Raw genomic sequence first — 19,422 nt, forward strand, 5'->3', positions numbered from 1 at the left:
CAAGGCCCCTTACTTCCAGTGAAGGGAAATCTTAACGCTACAGCATACAATGACATTCTAGACGATTCTGTGCTTCCAACTTTGTGGCAACAGTTTGAGGAAGGCCCTTTCCCGTTTCAGCATGACAATGCCCTCGTGCACAAAGCGTGGTCCATACAGAAATGCTTTGCCGAGATCATTGTGGAAGAACTTGACTGGCCTGCACAGAGTCCAGACGTCAACCCCACCGAACACCTTTGGGATGAATTGGAATGCCGACTGCGAGCCGAGCCTAATCGCCCAACATCAGTGCCCGACCTCACTAATGCTCTTGTGGCTGAATGGAGGCAAGTCCCTGCAGAAATGTTCCAACATCTAGTGAAAAGCCTTCCCCGAAGAGTGGAGGCTGTTATAGCAGCAAAGTGGTGGGACCAACTCCATATTAATGCCCATGATTTTGGAATGAGATGTTCCACGAGCAGGTTTTTTATTTATTTTAGTCATTTAGCAGACACTCTTATCCAGAGCGACTTACAGTAGTGAGTGCAAACATTTTAAAACTTTTTTTCATACTGGTCTCCCGTGGGAATCGAACCCACAACCCTGGCATTGCAAGAGCCATGCTCTGCCGACTGAGCTACACGGGAACAGGTGTCCACATATTTTTGGTCATGTAGTGCATATAATGAATATCTGATGCTATATATCTGTTGGTGAGCCCTACAAAGGAGAGGATGTTGCCTATTAAGATTATTAATGTTTAAGTCTAAGATAACACCTTACCAAGACTATTGATACAGCAGAAGTAAATATGTCATTTTCTACAAAGGAATAGATGTTGAGCTAGCCTTGTCTCCAGTCTGTTTCTGCTCTCTTGACAACTCCTTGTGGTAGCACAGACAGATCTGGGATCAGACTAATGTTGAGCATAGTTTGAGCAGAAACATGGGTGTTTCAGTGAACATCCTGTTTATCTTGTCACTACTCTTTCAGATGGGTCCTACGTGTCTGTGCTGTCCCCCCTGGGCAAGATCAAAAGCATGACTAAAGGTACTAGTGGAGTGAAACAAATGACACGCTACATCCTGCATCACCCCAGCACTTCAGCTGATACACACACACATATGCACATGCACATACACACACGCTGCATCCTGCATCATCCCAGCAGCACTTCACATCACTGTCAGCTGACAATGACACACTCACTGGTTCACTGGTTACTGTTGCTATGGGACTTATTAGAGAGTGTCTCCTAAATAAAACAACAAGCCAATGTAAAAAAAAAGCTGGCTGAAACTCAATGGTTATTTTTGCTATGTCACTCATTAGAGTGTGTCTCCTAATTATTCTCTGGTAATCAATATAGTAAACACCAAGCTAATCTGCTTTTCTTTTTTTCTAGTTCAGCCTACCTGTTAATTGTGCGTTTTCGACAAATGTCTTGCTCAAAAGGCAGATGTTCTCCTCTGGGCCAGCCTCCACTGAATCTTCCAACTGCAGCTCTCTGACCTTGACTTCAATGAGATCATTGGTTCAGGTATTACAGACATATTCAACCCTACACTCTCCATAATAATTTTTAGATTTCTTCTTAAAGGGGTACAACTTCTTGTCACTGGGGTGGTACCCTGTAAGGTCATCCTTTGTACTTTTAGTTAAAGGTACATAATAGTACCACAGTTCATACCTTAGATAGTACCTTTATTTCATATACTGTAGTCCACAGGTACAATGTACCTCTACCATAAACCACTTAAACTGGTACAACACTTCCACTGATGTGTGGTCAAAAATAATTAACTGAAATTTTCCAACCGGGATTGCTGGAAAACCAGAAAATGTTTCCAGAAATGTACCATTACTCTGGCTTGCAAAGTGATAATAAATGGAATCCAGCTAGAGTTAGGATATCCAACCATTTAAATGTTTTATTCACCCGCAACCTGCATTCATAATGACTGCCAGGGTTAGGAACATTGTGAGGAGAATACCTAAGCCATTTAAACTGGAACAACCATTTCAGTAACATGTGCAAAAAATGTAACTAACTGATTGGATTAGTTTACACATTTTTATTTATCTTTGTGTAGCATAAGATTAATCAATCAATGTACATGCAAAAACGCAGATATTAAAAACAATTCTAAAAATTAAACCTGCAGTAGAGCATGCTGGCAAATACTGTAAGATAATGATTATGGTACAAATGATGTACAGTGCATTCGGAAAGTATTCACACCCGTTGACCTTTTCCACATTTTGTTACGTTACAGCCTTACCCTAAAATTGAATAAATAGATGTATTCTCCCTCATCAATCTACACGCAATACCCAATAATGACAAAGCAAAAACCGTTTTTTAGAAATTTTAGCAAATGTATTAAAAATAAAAAAACAGAAGTACTTTATTTACTTAAGTATTGCTATGAGACTTGAAATTGAGCTCAGGTGCATCCTGTTTCCATTGATCATCCTTGAGATGTTTCTACAACTTGATTGGAGTCCACCTGTGGTAAATTAAATTGATTGGACATGATTTGGAAAGGCACACACCAGTCTATATAAGGTCCCACAGTTGACAGTGCTTGTCAGAGAAAAAACCAAGCCATGAGGTCGAAGGAATTGTCCATAGAGCTCCGAGACAGGATTGTGTCGAGGCACAGATCTGGGGAAGGATACCAAAAAATGTCAGGTCCCCAAGAGCACAGTGGCCTCCATCATTCTTAAATGGAAGAAGTTTGGAACCACCAAGACTCTTCCTAGAGCTGGCAGCCCGTCCAAACTGAGCAATCGGGGGAGAAGGGCCTTGGTCAGGGAGGTGACTAAGTACCCGATGGTCACTCTGACAGAGCTCCAGAGTTCCTCTGTGGAGATGGGAGAACCTTCCAAAAGGAAACCATCTCTGCAGCACTCAACCAATCAGGCCTTTATGGTAGAGTGGCCAGAATGTGAGCAGACGGAAGCCACTCCTCAGTAAAAGGCCCATGACAGCCCACTTGGAGTTTGCCAAAAGCACCTAAAGACTCTCAGACCATGAGAAACAAGATTCTCTGGTCTGATGAAACCAAGATTGAACTCTTTGGCCTGAATGCCAGGCGTCACGTCTGGAGGAAACCTGGCACCATCCCTACGGTGAAGCATGGTGGTGGCAGCATCATACTGTGGGGATGTTTTTCAGCGGCAGGGACTGGGAGACTAGTCAGGATGGAGGGATAGATGAACGGCGCAAAGTACATAGAGATCCTTGATGAAAACCTGCTCCAGAGTGCTCAGGACCTCAGACCGGGGCGAAGGTTCACCTTCCAACAGGACAATGACCCTAAGCACACATCCAAGGCAATGCAGGAGCGGCTTCGGGACAAGTGCCCGGACTTTAACCCGATCTAACATCTCTGGAGAGACCTGATAATAGCTGTGTAGCGACACTCCCATCCAACCTGACAGAGCTTGAGAGGTCTGCAGAGAAGAATGGGAGAAACTCCCCAAATACAGGTCTGCCAAGCTTGTAGCGTCATTCCCAAGAAGACTCAAGGCTGTAATTGCTGCCAAAGGTGCTTCAACAAAGTACTGAGTAAAGGGTCTGAATACTTATGTTAATGTGATATTTCAGTTTTGTATTTGTAATAAATTAGCAAAATTTATAAAAACCTGTTTTTGCTTTGTCATTATGGTGTATTGTGGATTGTTGAGGGGAAAAAAACGATATAATCAATTTTGGAATAAAACAACATTTTGAAAAAGTCAAGGGGTCTGAATACTTTCCGAATGCACTGTATATAAACCCTGTATTGCTGATGCTATGTATTGGCAAATGAGAGGCTTTGGAGCCACCGGTCGGCTATTTTGGCACTCCCCAGAAGAATTGTACAGTATTTCAATTAAATGTTTTAAGGACAAAATTACATAGTTTTGTTGTTGTAGTGGGGACAGTAACATTAGACCTTTCATAAATATTATACTTTCAAGAAAATATTTTTATATAAGTATGCTTTAAATTGTCTATAATATAATAAACATGGCAAAAACAAATGTAGACATTAATAAATGCATTTCTATAGCTTCCAAAATATTTTTTACAATGGTGAGTTCCCACTGGCTATAAGGTGAATGCACCAATTTGTAAGTCGCTCTGGATAAGAGCGTCTGCTAAATGACGTAAATGTAAATGTGAGAGAGTGCCAAGATGGTGGCTTCAAAACAGCGCCCCCTGTCTGTCATCTATATATACAAATAATTGATACCACCCCAGTGACAAAGCCCTTAGTTCCTTTTATGTGGCAACAAATCCATCATTGTACCTTATGGTGGATATTGAGGGAACACAAAATATATTTGTACCCTGGTAAAGAGAAATGTACCTTCTTCATACCATACCCCTTTTTTTAAAAGTTAGAGTGTGATTATTGTACCTTTCAATTCAAAATATTGAGTACAAAAATGTACCATACTATTTATCCACACATGTACCTCAGGGAACAACCCCAGGGAACAATATTGTACATTAAATGTACCCTTATTTCTAAGAGTGTATACTGTTTTTCTTAACATGTTTGGAGTTGGAGTGAGTAGTCATGCTGTACTTCACTCCACAGGTAATATGACACACATTACAGTACAATGGAACGATTTGATTAGTGTAATGTTAGCTAGCTACATAGTTGTCTTTGTATCAAAGATAAAGGTGTAGTAGAGAGAAACTATCGAGGTTAGCTAGCCAGCTACATTCGTTTTTCAAACAAAGTCAACACCGCAGCCATTTCTAGCTAGCCAACACTACCAGCTAGCAGAACTGTAGCAACTAAATACAATATCATTTTAGCCAGCTACATTCGTTTGCAGCGACGTCGTTTTTCAAATAAAGTCAACACCGCAGCCATTGCTAGCTAGCCAACACTACCAGCTAGCAGTGCTGTAGCAACTAAATACAATATAATTTTAGTCAATGAGAATTTTGCAACGTAAAGCTTCACTTTCTGAACATTCGAGATGTGTAGTCCACTTGTGTAGCTAGCATGACTGACTTTGTGCTAGCCAGCCAATGTTTAATTATTTCTGCGTTATGAAAGGAACTAGACACGGACACGAATTATCTGTTTAGTGTGTTAACACACTATTGGTAGTTTGTTGTAACCAGGTTTTGGTGCTAAACCGTGTGTTATTGGATGCTAGCATGCTAGTTAGCTATGGCGTCATAGGATACGGTGCCCTGGGCGGTTTTCACGGAAGAATACTGTACCAAGTTAGCTAGCTGAATAAACTAAGTTAGAGTCTATTCCTAGAAAACATTGAACCGCTGTAGTCTACAACAATTATAATTTCTAAAGTGGAAGTTGGGAGAGTTATATTTGAGTGTTTCAGTGAAAGGTAAGTGAGGGATGCCCCGCTCTCTCGCTCCCCAGATGTTTAGTTAATTTTATTCTGATCTCTTTTGCATTATTGTAGCCTTTTCTGTAGCCTGTCAACTATGTGTCTGTCTATCCCTGTTCTCTCCTCTCTGCACAGGCCATACAAACGCTTCACACCGTGTGGCTGCTGCCACTCTAATCTGGTGGTCCCTGCGCGCACGACACACGTGGAGTTCCATGTCTCTGGCAGCCTCTGGAACTGCCGTTCTGCGGCCAACAAGGCAGAGTTCATCTCAGCCTATGCTACCTTCCAGTCCCTCGACTTCTTGGTGCTGACGGAAACATGGATTACCACAGAAAACACTTGTACTCCTACTGCTCTTTCCTCATCTGATCATGTGTTCTCGCATACCCCGAGAGCATCTGGTCAGCGCGGCGGTGGCACAGGAATCCTCATCACTCCCAGGTGGACATTCTCTCTTTTCCCCCTGACCCATCTGTCTATCTCCTCATTTGAATATGAATATATTATATATATCATATTAATATATTTTCTACCCACAGGGTCCTTTGGAAAGGTATATAGAGGCAAGTGTAAGAACAAGGTTGTTGCCATCAAAAGGTAGCTACGGGTTACATCCCTAACATTGTTTAGCATTGTTTTTGGCTTCACAAATATAATAAATACTACTAGCAGTTGTGTAAAGTACTTAAGTATAAATACTTTGAAGTACTACTTAAGTAGTGTTTTGGGGTATCTTTACTATTTATATTTTTGACAACTTTTACTCCACTACACTGAACAAAAATATAAATGCAACTGAAACAATTTCTATGATTTTACTGAGTTACAGTTCATATAAGGAAATCAGTCACTAGGCCCTAATCTATGGATTTCACATGACTGGGAATACAGAAATGCATCTGTTGGTCACAGATACCTTAAAAATGAAGCCAGTCAGTATCTGGTGTGACCACCATTTGCCTCATGCAGCGCGACACAACTCCTTCGCATAGAGTTGATCAGGCTGTTGATTGTGGCCTGTGGAATGTTGTCCCACTCCTCTTCAATGGCTGTGCGAAGTTGCTGGATATTGGCGGGAACTGGAACACGCTGTCGTACATATCGATCCAGAGCATCCCAAAAAATTTTAATGGGTGGCATGTCTGGTGAGTATGCAGGCCATGGAAGAACTGGAACATTTTCAGCTTCCAGGAATTGTGTACAGATCCTTGTGACATGTGTCCGTGCATTATCATGTTGAAACTTGAAGTGATGGCGGCGGATGAATGGCACGACAATGGGCCTCAGGATCTCGTCACGGTATCTCTGTGCATTCAAATTGCCATCAATACAATGCAAATGTGTTAGTTTTCCGTAGCTTATGCCTGTCCATACCATAACCCCACTGCCACCATGGGGCACTCTGTTCACGTTGACATCAGCAAACCGCTCGCCCACACAATGCCATCTGCCACCTGCCGGGTACAGTTGAAACTGGGATTCATCCGTGAGGAGCACACTTCTCCAGTGTGCCAGTGGCCATCGAAGCTGAGCATTTGTCCACTGAAGTTGGTTACGATGCAGAACTGAAGTCAGGTCAAGAACCTGGTGAGGACGACGAGCATGCAGATGAGCTTCCCTGAGACGGTGCAGAAATCCTTTGTTTGTGCAAACCTACAGTTCCATCAGCTGTCCGGGTGGCTGGTCTCAGACGATCCAGCAGGTGAAGAAGCCGGATGTGGAGGTCCTGGGCTGGCATGGTTACACGTGGTCTGCGGTTATGAGGCCGGTTGGATGTACTGCCAAATTCTCTAAAACGACGTTGGAGGCGGCTTATGGTAGAGAAATGAACATTCAATTCTCTGGCAACAGCTCTGGTGGACATTCCTGCAGTCAGCATGCCAATTGCACACTCCCACAAAACATGAAACATCTGTGGCATTGTGTTGTGTGACACAACTGCACATTTTAGAGTGGCCTTTTATTGTCCCCAACACAAGGTTCACCTGTGTAAGGATCATGCTGTTTAATCAGCTTCTTGATATGCACACCTGTCAGGTGGATGGATTATCTTGACAAATGAGAAATGCTCACTAACAGGGATGTAAACAAATTTGTGCACAAAATTTGAGAGAAATAAGCTTTTTGTGTGTTAATCAAGACGTTTGTGTCTCATTTGCTATGTAGGATCGTCAATATGTCACAGTCATTGACAACCCTGGACTTTAATTCAGATGGGATAGGCACCAGACCTGCTCTGATACCAACAGAGCTGTTCTCGAGCTTCCTCGATAGGTTTCTATCGTCTTCAAGAAGTGATTATTTATTTCCGTAATGCATGCCTGTTAGAAAAAATAGCATTCAGATGCTTTAAAAACATCTCATCGCTCACTTTGCCAAATGAGCTACAGACACAGCTTTTGTAGTCCGGTATAAACAGACTGGGTTTTTTCTCTTTCAATGAGCATTTCCTTTGAGTCTGTTTGTGAAACAGTGTTGAGACTTTCAATCACAACTTGATTTATGAAACCATGAAATTGGGAACTACTCAACGTCAGCAGTAAGAAACTGTCAGGGGGTTCAGGTACTCAGCATAAGTTTTCCTGATGGTGTTAAGGCCAGTGTTAATCTGAGCTTGATCCATTATTTGAAGAATCTCACCAACAAGATTTCAATGATATCCCCTCTGAGCCCCCTGAGTGAAATTTGCTTTGTGACACTCAGACGATTCCTGTCACATGGTTGAAGAGGCTTTTGTTTCAAGACTATCCTTTAGCAAACATCACCTCAGAGCACTTCTGTTGCTTGATAAATCTGAAATGGCTGCATTTAAGATGCAATCAAATCACGACTATTGTTCACTTTACATTTACGGGACTTGGTGAATTGGGATTCCTAGACATATCGGATAACAAGATTTCCCAACAGTTTCTTTGGCCTGCAAAGTTTAGAGACCCTAATCCTGGTAAATAATCCACTCATGCAAATTTCTGAAGCACCAAGAGGCAGCAAAAAAATACAGTAAAGAAAAAATATACATAGTATTATATATGTAGTATATATTTTATATATTTTTTACTGCAACCGCCAACCACAGGAAGATTTAGGAGCCCACTCTCAAGTGTAGACTGCATAATGAATAAATGCGACTGGTCATGATCTGGGCCCAAGCCCGTAGTGGGCCTAAAAGGCATAAAAAAATAAAACAACACTAATAATGATATTTTTGCATTATTATAATTTTTTATCCAACCACAGGAGCCCGCTGTCAATTTTCAAAATACACCAGAGAGCATAATTTAGCCACAGGGGATCAATAGTTTATTTAAAAAATAACTGTGAATCTGCCAAAATTAAGGAAACACAAACATAAAGTGTCTTAAAAGGGTGTTGGGCCACCACCAGCTGCCAGAACAGCTTCAACAAGCCTTGGCATAGATTCTACAAGTGAACCTAAACCATGCCAGGAAAATGCACCCAACACCATAACATATACTTTGTATCCCTCATTTACTAAAGTGTTTCCTTTATTTTGGCAGTTGCCGGTATGCCTACAGTCTGGAAGGCCGCAGTTTGGGCAACATGTGCGCCAAATATAGGCTACAGCTTGTTGCGTTGTGGCCATAGACATATAATCCATAGAACGGATAGGTAACCTCTTACCCTGGCAATTTGACTTTTAAATTCATGGGTACACTAGCAATGTATGCCAGTCCTGACTTGAATGGGAACTGCCATCTATAGATTATACACTGCTAAAAAAAATAAAGGGAACACTTAAACAACACAATGTAACTCCAAGTCAATCACACTTCTGTGAAATCAAACTGTCCACTTAGGAAGCAACACTGATTGACAATACATTTCACATGCTGTTGTGCAAATGGAATAGACAACAGGTGGAAATTATAGGCAATTAGCAAGACACCCCCAATAAAGGACTGATTTTGCAGGTGGTGACCACAGACCACTTCTCAGTTCCTATGCTTCCTGGCTGATCTTTTGGTCACTTTTGAATGCTGGCGGTGCTTTCACTCTAGTGGTAGCATGAGACGGTGTCTACAACCCACACAAGTGGCTCAGGTAGTGCAGCTCTTCCAGGATGGCACATCAATGCGAGCTGTGGCAAGAAGGTTTGCTGTGTCTGTCAGCGTAGTGTCCAGAGCATGGAGGTGCTACCAGGAGACAGGCCAGTACATCAGGAGACGTGGAGGAGGCCGTAGGAGGGCAACAACCCAGCAGCAGGACTGCTACCTCCGCATTTGTGCAAGGAGGAGCAGGAGGAGCACTGCCAGAGCCCTGCAAAATGACCTCCAGCAGGCCACAAATGTGCATGTGTCTGCTCAAACGGTCAGAAACAGACTCCATGAGGGTGGTATGAGGGCCCGACGTCCACAGGTGGGGGTTGTGCTTACAGCCCAACACCGTGCAGGACGTTTGGCATTTGCCAGAGAACACCAAGATTGGCAAATTCGCCACTTGCGCCCTGTGCTCTTCACAGATGAAAGCAGGTTCACACTGAGCACATGGGACAGACGTGACAGAGTCTGGAGACGCCGTGGAGAACGTTCTGCTGCCTGCAACATCCTCCAGCATGACTGGTTTGGCGGTGGGTCAGTCATGGTGTGGGGTGGCATTTCTTTGGGGGGCCGCACAGCCCTCCATGTGCTCGCTAGAGGTAGCCTGACTGCCATTAGGTACCGAGATGAGATCCTCAGACCCCTTGTGAGACCATATGCTGGTGCGGTTGGCCCTGGGTTCCTCCTAATGCAAGACAATGCTAGACCTCATGTGGCTGGAGTGTGTCAGCAGTTCCTGCAAGAGGAAGGCATTGATGCTATGGACTGGCCCGCCCGTTCCCCAGACCTGAATCCAATTGAGCACATCTGGGACATCATGTCTCGCTCCATCCACCAACGCCACGTTGCACCACAGACTGTCCAGGTCAGGAGTATGACCAGGCGTTGTAGGGAGGTCATACAGGCACGTGGAGGCCACACACACTACTGAGCCTCATTTTGACTTGTTTTAAGGACATTACATCAAAGTTGGATCAGCCTGTAGTGTGGTTCACCACTTTAATTTTGAGGGTGACTCCAAATCCAGACCTCCATGGGTTGATAAATTTGATTTCCATTGACAATTTTTGTGTGATTTTGTTGTCAGCACATTCAACTATGTAAAGAAAAAAGTATTTAATAAGATTATTTAATTCATTCAGATCTAGGATGTGTTATTTTAGTGTTCCCTTTATTTTTTTGAGCAGTGTATTTCTATGGTTGGTTGCGGCTGTCAGTTTGACTTTTGTAGATTTCAAAATACAATCAAGGGAAAAACATATCATTTGGAAAGTAAATGCCTACTGCTGAAAAGAGAAGACCAATCTGCCAATATTTAAAAAAAAATCTCAACAACTCCCAATTTTTAGCTAACAGTAGCACTATTTTTCAAAGCAGCTCATCTTGAGATAGGCTATTGCCATGACAAGCTCATCGGCCATCACCGTGAGTAGCCTATGGCTTCATCTTCATCATTAGGTGAGTCAGCACTCCATCACTCTCCTTCTTGGTCAAATAGCCCTTACATAGCCTGGAGGTGTGTTGGGTCATTGTCCTGTTGAAAAACAAATGATAGTCCCACTAAGCCCAAACCAGATGGGATGGCGTATCACTGCAGAATGCTGTGGTAGCCATGCTGGTTAAGTGGGCCTTGAATTCTAAATAAATCACAGACAGCGTCACCAGCAAAGCACCAACACACCATAACACCTCCTCCTCCATGCTTCACGGGGGGAACTACACATGTGGAGATCATCCATTCACCCACACTGCGTCTCACAAAGGCACGGCGGTTGGAACCAAAAATCTCCAATTTGGACTCCAATTTGGACAATTTCCACCGGTCTAATGTCCATTGCTTGTGTTTCTTGGCCCAAGCAAGTCTCTTCTTATTATTGATGTCCTTTAGTAGTGGTTTCTTTGCAGCAATTCGACCATGAAGGCCTGATTCACACAGTCTCCTCTGAACAGTTGATGTTGAGATGTGTCTGTTACTTCAACTCTGTGAAGCATTTATCTGGGCTGCAATTTCTGAGGCTGGTAACTCTAATGAACTTATCCTCTGCAGCAGAGGTGACTCTGGGTCTTCCTTTCCTGTGGCGGTCCTCATGAGAGCCAGTTTCATCATAGTACTTGATGGTTTTTGCAACTGCACTTGAAGAAACTTTCAAAGTTCTTGAAATGATCCGTATTGACTGTCATTTCTCTTTGCTTATTGAGTTGTTCTTGCCATAATATGGACTTGGTCTTTTACCAAATAGGGCTGTCTTCTGTATACCACCTCTACCTTGTCACAACACAACTGATTGGCTCAAATGCATTAAGAAGGAAATCAATTCCACAAATTAACTTTTAAGAAGGCACACGTTAATTGAAATGCATTCCAGGTGACGACCTCATGAAGCTGGTTGAGAGAATGCCAAGAGTGTGCATCATGCCAAGAGAGCTGTCATCAAGTAAAGGGGGCTACTTTGAAGAACTCAAATATAAAATATATTTTTATTTGTTTAACACTTTTTTGGATACTACATGATTCCACATGTGTTATTTCATAGTTTTGATGTCTTCACTACTATTGTACAATGTAGAAAATAGTAAAAATAAAGAAAAACCTTTGAATGAGTAGGTGTGTCCAAACTTTTGACTGGTAGTGTATATATATACAGTTGAAGTCGGAAGTTTACATACACCTTAGACAAATACATTTAAACTCTGTTTTTCACAATTCTTGACATTTAATCAGAGTAAAAATTCCCTGTCTTAGGTCAGTTAGGATCACCACTTTATTTTAAGAATGTGAAATGTCAGAATAATAGTAGAGACAATAATTTATTTAAGCTTTTATTTATTTCATCACATTCCCAGTGGGTCAGAAGTTTACATACACTCAATTAGTATTTGGTAGCATTGCCTTTAAATTGTTTAACTTCGGTCAAATGTTTCGGGTAGCCTTCCACAAGCTTCGCACAATAAGTTGGGTGAATTTTGGCCCATTCCTCCTGACAGAGCTGGTGTAACTGAGTCAGGTTTGTAGGCCTCCTTGCTCGCACACGCTTTTTCAGTTCTGCCCACGTGGCACATGGTACCTTCAGGCATTTGGAAATTGCTCTCAAGGATGAACCAGACTTGTGGAGGTTTACAAAAAAATTTCTGAGGTCTTGGCTGATTTCTTTAGATTTTCCCATGATGTCAAGCAAAGAGGCACTGAGTTTGAAGGTAGGCCTTGAAAAACATCCACAGGTACACCTCCAATTGACTCAAATGATGTCAATTAGCCTATCAGAAGCTTCTAAAGCCATGACATCATTTTCTGGAATTTTCCAAGCTGTTTAACAGCACAGTCAATTTAGTGTATGTAAACTTCTGACCCACTGGAATTGTGATACAGTGAATTATAAGTGAAATAATCAGTCTGTAAACAATTGTTGGAAAAATTACTTGTGTCATGCATAAAGTAGATGTCCTAACCGACTTGCCAAAACTATAGTTTGTTCACAAGAAATGTGTGGAGGGGTTGAAAAACAAGTTTTAATGACTCCAACCTAAGTGTATGTAAACTTCCGACTTCAACTGTATATATATATATATATATATATATATATATATACAGTATATATATTGCCTCCTAATATTGTACAATCTGTGTGTCGCTTCTTTGGCCTGGGCTATTGTTTGTTTGAATTCAAGACCAGATTGATCTCAGTTTGTCAGTGTCAGAGTAGCCACTCCTTTCGGTCATTTGTGTGGTATTAAAAAAGACTCAGCTAATGTCTTCTGTCATGTAAATGAAATGAAATGTGTTTTTAAAAGGCTGATTTCGGACCCTGCAAAAAAAATTAAACTAGTGGAAATCCTAAAAACACATCTGCTCAACTGTAGCCTATGCCACATGGCAAACGTTATTATGGCTTCATTATAAAGAGGCTTTTTCTTCAACAGTAAATTGACCATGCATCGAATTGCTTCTTGGTGCACGATCTTTTACAGAAAATGATGGTGTGCCGGGAAGAGGGGGGCTTGTGCGGGGTGGGGCACGGGGACATATAAAAGAAAAACAAAGCCCCAGGGCCTATGATTTGTTAATCAGACCCTGGCATTATTCCTTCCTCTTGCATTCCTAACTGTATCACAACAGAACCTATTTAACAATTTACAGAGTATGTTTCTTGTGTAACTGGCTCTTTATTAAAGATTAGTATGTATTTTTTATGGCTATTAATTACTTTATTAAGGATTGGCCAGTAATACATGACTTCTAATGTTTGAATAAGAAAATACTTAATTAAGGCCTAATATATGGCTAATAAGACATAATAAAGGTCTCATTAGTGGCTAATATGTATACCTTAAAATAAGGGATACCTGTACCACAAATGGTGCTAGCAATGAAAAACAAAGTCATTCACAGTGCCCGGCTGAAAACGTGTGTATCATGATAAAGGTAGGCTATGCATTATAATTCCACAATGACTACTGTCTGCCTCCATAGTAACTGTTTCAAGTGTCATTTCTTAGTACTGTCTCTACATCAGTCTTTCCCATCATTGATCTATACTAAGTGTTACTATGCGTCTAGATGAAGTCTAACAGTCTATGAGCTGGTTCATTGATCTACTGCTGTGTAAAGTGGTATCAGTTGATTGGCAGGGCCAGGGAGCATCGATCTGTGTTGCTAAGTGTTGCTGTTGCTCCTCTAATGATGTGTAATGATGTGTCAATGGACAGGATCATCGACCAAGCTCATCATCGCCATCGATGTGGCCAAGGGCATGGAGTACCTGCACAACCTCACCCAGCCCATCATCCACAGGGACCACAACAGGTCAATGTGGAGGGTGGGGATCACTGTGTATGGGGTGGGGTGGGGGGACGGGCGGGGGGGTCACATTTAGTAGCTTTGGTAGTGAGCTTCTGTTGTGACTATATGAAATGAACTGTTATGAGTTATTCAGCTTATGATGATATTTGCCATTTCTAGTCACAACATTCTACTCAATGAGGATGGACATGACGGGGTGGCTAACTTTGGAGGTAAGCAGTTACATTACATTTTTATAGTATAATGAAGACAGAGTACAGTAAAATAGCTATTTCCTATAGTTAATTAGTCATTGATATTATCAAGATCATGAACCCTTTTTTTCTCTCTTCAGAATCCATGTTCCTGTTATCTGAGGTTGTGGACAATATGACCAAGCAGCCTGGGGCTAGTCCAACTTCCTTATTCACCATACTATAAATTACTACGTAATGTGTATTAGGACCTGGAGAAAACTGCACTCAGGCAGAATGGGTCTAGATTTGCTGTGTCATCATTGGGGATAATGCTAGGTCTGCGGTTTTCAGCTCAGATGCTATGTGTGTTGTGTGTGTGTGTTATGCTCCCTGGGGTGAAGCCTTTGCTGAAGAACCTTGGTAGCCAGAGTGTTTTGCATTGGTAATTGAACCTGCGCTGGATGGCCCCAGAGATATTCACTCAGTGTACCTGCTACACTGTCAAGGCAGACATGTTCAGCTATGCCCTGTGTCTGTGGGAGCTGCTCACCGGAGAGATTCCCTTTGCCCACCTGAAACCTGGTAATCCCTGCATGAATACAAACACACTAATCTGATACTGTATTGGGAGAATATGAATCAATGAGTAAGTATTTAATTGTTCCAACCATGTTCCATATGTTGGAATTAAGTTAGAATGTGATTTTTCCTCTCCTCATCACAGCTGCAGCACCACATCCGGCCTCCTATTGGCTACTCTATCCCCAAACCCATCTCTGCCATGCTAATGAGGGCCTGAAACGTCTGTCCAGAGATTATTGTCCTCTTACAATAGATAGCCCCTTGATTTCAGAGTGTGAAATGACCTAAACTTAAGTGAGCTTAGTTCATGTGCTAAGTATGATATGTTCATATGAGCTAAACAAATATATATTGTCACATACACCAGATAGGTGCAGTGAAATGTGTTGTTTTACAGGGTTAGCCATAGTAGTACGGCACACCTGGAACAAATTAGGGTTAAGAGCTTCTTTTTTGGGGGGTGGGGGGGGGGGGGGTAGATCAGCTTTAATATTGCTGATAGATTGTTACTTCCATCAATGTAATTGTCTGCATCACTTCCAATCCCCCATTTGTTTTTTTTTTCGCGCAAATATATATATACACATACATATCCTTTTAAAAATATATTTCCCTTTATTACTTTCCAACCCCACCAGGGTTAAGCACTTTTCTCAAGGGCTTGCTCACCTTGTCAGCTCAGGTGTTTGAACCAGGAACCTTTTGGTTACTGTCCCAATGCTCTAACCTATAGGCTACCTGTAACTATACTAAGTTCATGTGTGAACTAATTTAATGTGCTAAGTATGCTAAATTCATGCGCTAAAGTATGCTAAATTCATGTGGGCTAAGTTTACTGTACTTGTATAGACCTGTAGAGGTGTTTCAACCAGAGTCAATGCTGAGGTCAGATGCTAGCAGAGGGGCTTAGAATGTATCATGAAACCTATAATTAATGGAACCGTATTCCCCAGGTGCTGTTGTTGCATGACTCCACACAGCCACACAATCTACAGGTACTCATGAACCGCATGGCCATCCCATAGAGCCAGGCTGTGACAAAGCCGCAAGACGTGGCATAGCTTATTACCCCCTCATTACCTGTTGTGGGCAGGTTGTGGCATTCATCTCTTATCTCCAGGGTCCAGGGTCCTGGTTCTTCTGTTTGCAGGACTGGGTTGCCAGACAACCGTCTCTCTGGACTGAAATGTTGTGCTGTGGTGCTGTTATCAGCAGCTCTGCTCTCATGATCTCAACCGTAGTTACCATCTCTTGTTAGGGCCTGAGTGTCCCAGTTTACCCAATCTGAAACTGTGCCAAAGACCGTGTGCTTACATTTAAGGTCCAGTTGGGGGCAGAATCAACATGCACCAATTTTTCTAGGTCGCCATGTACAAATGGTCCCAGCAGTTATATGTTTCCACAGTTGTCTATTTTTGACTTTCATGTTTAAAATGTTGATAAGGTTGATGAATATTGTGCATTTTAATAATAGCCACTCCCAAGAAGCACAATTTGGATACTTTTTTAATGTAATGGGTTTGTTCAATGAAAACAGCACACAGATCATGGCCACTGTGAATGTAATGTATTATTGAGTACCTCTACTCTGGTCTGTGTTAGTTCTCTTACAGTGAAGTAGGAGATCTAAAGCCTGCTTTTGAAGCAGAGTTCACCTTTGATTCATGCGTGGGTAGATCCAAATGACCACATAGACCGACTGAGAGCACAGGTGTGTGTGTGTGTGTCTTTGTTCTGTTGAGAGTTGTTTAATGTTATGAGGTGATTTAATGTTGCTTCATCTCCTCTGAATCAGGATAGACCTGAGTTCTCTGAGGTGCTGGCCACACTAGAAGAATACCAATGCAATGTTGAAGTATGGAGTTACTGCTTGGCTATCCACAAACATACAAAAAGCTTTCTACAGTCAAATCTAAATCAGTGGGGAATAAACATAGATGCATGCTGTTTACATTTTCAGAAGTTCACTGATTCCTTTCTGTCTGTCCATATGATATGATACTTGTTGGTGATAATGTCATATTTGTGTGTGCTTTTTTGTGTGTGTGATCCACAGTTGAACAGCAGCGGGTTGAACAGCAGCGGGTCCCTGTCCCCCTCGGGCTCCTCTGACTGCCTGGCGAGGGGCAGTCCTGGTCAGAGTCACGTGGCTGCCCTCCGCTCCCGCTTTAAGCTGGAGTACGCACTCAACGCCCACGCCTACGCTGTCTGGACTCAGAGGTAGGGCATTAATATTTTGATCCTAGATCTGTCGTCGCCTGGCATTGATAATGACCATAGGTGTTGACTGCACAGCACAAACTTATCTGGGACCAGGCTAGGATATCATAGTCTCCTAAACATGCAGTGCAAAATAAACTTGATTGCTAGGCCTAACCAAGTTGAGTGTAAAGTTCAGTCCCAGTAGGAATTCCATGGACGTCATGTCTGGGCCTGTAATGATCAAATTGGGCTTTGTTGTAGCTATAGCACTCGCCTTGACCCCTTGTTTGAGCAGTAACGTGTACAACACTAGAGACAATTTACTGCAACAGTTAGAGGTGGAGTTGCCCAGTTACGGGTCAGGGAAAACAAAGGCAAGCAAATGCAATAAAACATGCATGGAATTCTGTCTAAGGACTAAAGACTCCACTGGTGGCCAGCCCCGTAAGCCTGTGTGTGTGTGTGTGTGTGTGTGTGTGTGTGTGTGTGTGTGTTTGTGTGTGGAGAGAGAAGGGAATAGAGAGGAGTGAGCCTGGCAACGGTCTCCAGGGACACTGTAACTGGAGTTGGATTTGTGTATGTATGCTCTACTGCTGAAGTGTCTGTGGGTTAGAAATGTCCTGGCAGTAGATCAAAACTTTCATACATTTTGTATATACTCAATGTGGAAGTGAGAAAGTGTGGTTACTAGGTCCTGGGCTGTCATGTTACCGTCACACAGGGGGTCATGCTAGATTCATCAGAGGACATCAGAGATGTTTTTATACCTGCCTCATCTAACTCAACCTAATTGATCTTTCATTGGGGAGCATATACGAAATATGCCCCAACCCTATGATGCAGATTGTCGTTTTAAGTTCCTTAAAGTTGGAAACCGCCATGTCCGTTTGCGATATTACAACAACAAAGACTTCAAACAACGAACACTGTTTTATTTTCCTCGGACATCATTGCACATCATTGCACGTACGATAGAACAGCAGAGTATGTACTAAGATTTTTTTTTTTACCACGCCACTGGATGCACATCTCCTCCATTTGATAAACGAAACAAAAACAATAACAAATGCACCTGGGGCAACCAGTGGCACTGTTTCACCTTTAGCGCAACTCAGCATTAAAGTAAGTGGTGTAGTAGGGGTTATTTATTATTTTTACCACGGCATTGTTGAATACTTGTTTCTGATTGGCTAGAAGGGCATTCTAGAGTGGGCATTACATTACAACCTTATAACAATTCATATATTTTTTATTTTTTAGCGAGGATGCCATGATTCCCAAGGTCCATCTCTGGATGAACTCAGGAGGAATATGCCGTTTCCACCTATTGACCGAAATGGTAAGAAGCATAGTAATGAATATACTTATCTAGCCTTTACTTTATTATAGAACTTTGTTGTTTGAAATGGAGTACAGCCAGTTGGGTAGAATGTACAGCTGGTGTTTGTGTGTGTTGGGAAGGGAACTGGCTTTCGATTTTGGTGGTCACCCGTGACCCCTAATCCCTGACGTCTGTGTCCTCTCTCCCTCTGGGTACATGTCAGAACCTATGAGCACCATGCGCATCCACTCCAACTGCAGCATCAACGGCAGCTTCGAAGACAGCACTAACTAACAAAAATAGGAAGTCTTCCAGCTCTACTATATGCACTATTACTGTAGTTCACAAAGCCATAACCTTATTTATAAGAATATCACATACAGTGAGGGAAAAAAGTATTTGATCCCCTGCTGGGGGGAGTGCTCCTAATCTCAGCTTGTTACCTGTATGAAAGACACCTGGGAGCCAGAAATCTTTCTGATTGAGAGGGGGTCAAATACTTATTTCCCTCATTAAAATGCAAATCAATTTATAACATTTTTGACATGCGTTTTTCTGGATGTTTTTGTTGTTATTCTGTCTCTCACTGTTCAAATAACCCTACCATTAAAATTATAGACTGATCATTTCTTTGTCAGTGGGAAAACGTACAAAATCAGCAGGGGATCAAATACTTTTTTCCCTCACTGTAGACATATTGGTTTATCTATTGAGTGTTCACTTTGGCTAAAAGAAGAATTAGCTATATCGTTATGTGTATTCCTAAAGCTATCTACTAAGTTCTCTCTGTTTATGGTGTTGAAATGTTTGAATAGATTTTATGTGGTTTTTATATCTTGTAAATATTTAGTCATTTTTGAGGTTTTGAGAATAGAATAGTATAGTATAGCACCTGCATAGTCTATTCAGTAAAACCATATTTCAGCCTCAGAA

General features: G+C 42.0%; 1 pseudogene across 1 annotated transcript in view; it reads left to right on the forward strand.

Moving 5' to 3' along the window:
- LOC311130993 (fucose-1-phosphate guanylyltransferase-like) overlaps positions 1–17,190 on the forward strand; it is a 34,228-nt pseudogene extending 17,038 nt beyond the window's left edge. Inside the window, exons 4-7 of the transcript in view lie at positions 973–1,029; positions 14,115–14,245; positions 16,762–16,821; positions 17,023–17,190. The product of the transcript in view is annotated as a fucose-1-phosphate guanylyltransferase-like (transcript). The remainder of the gene's footprint in view (positions 1–972; positions 1,030–14,114; positions 14,246–16,761; positions 16,822–17,022) is intronic.
- The last annotated feature ends 2,232 nt before the right edge of the window (positions 17,191–19,422 follow it).

The sequence above is a fragment of the Coregonus lavaretus genome (assembly GCF_964263955.1).
Source record: "Coregonus lavaretus genome assembly, chromosome: 6".
NCBI classification, from domain to species: domain Eukaryota; kingdom Metazoa; phylum Chordata; class Actinopteri; order Salmoniformes; family Salmonidae; genus Coregonus; species Coregonus lavaretus.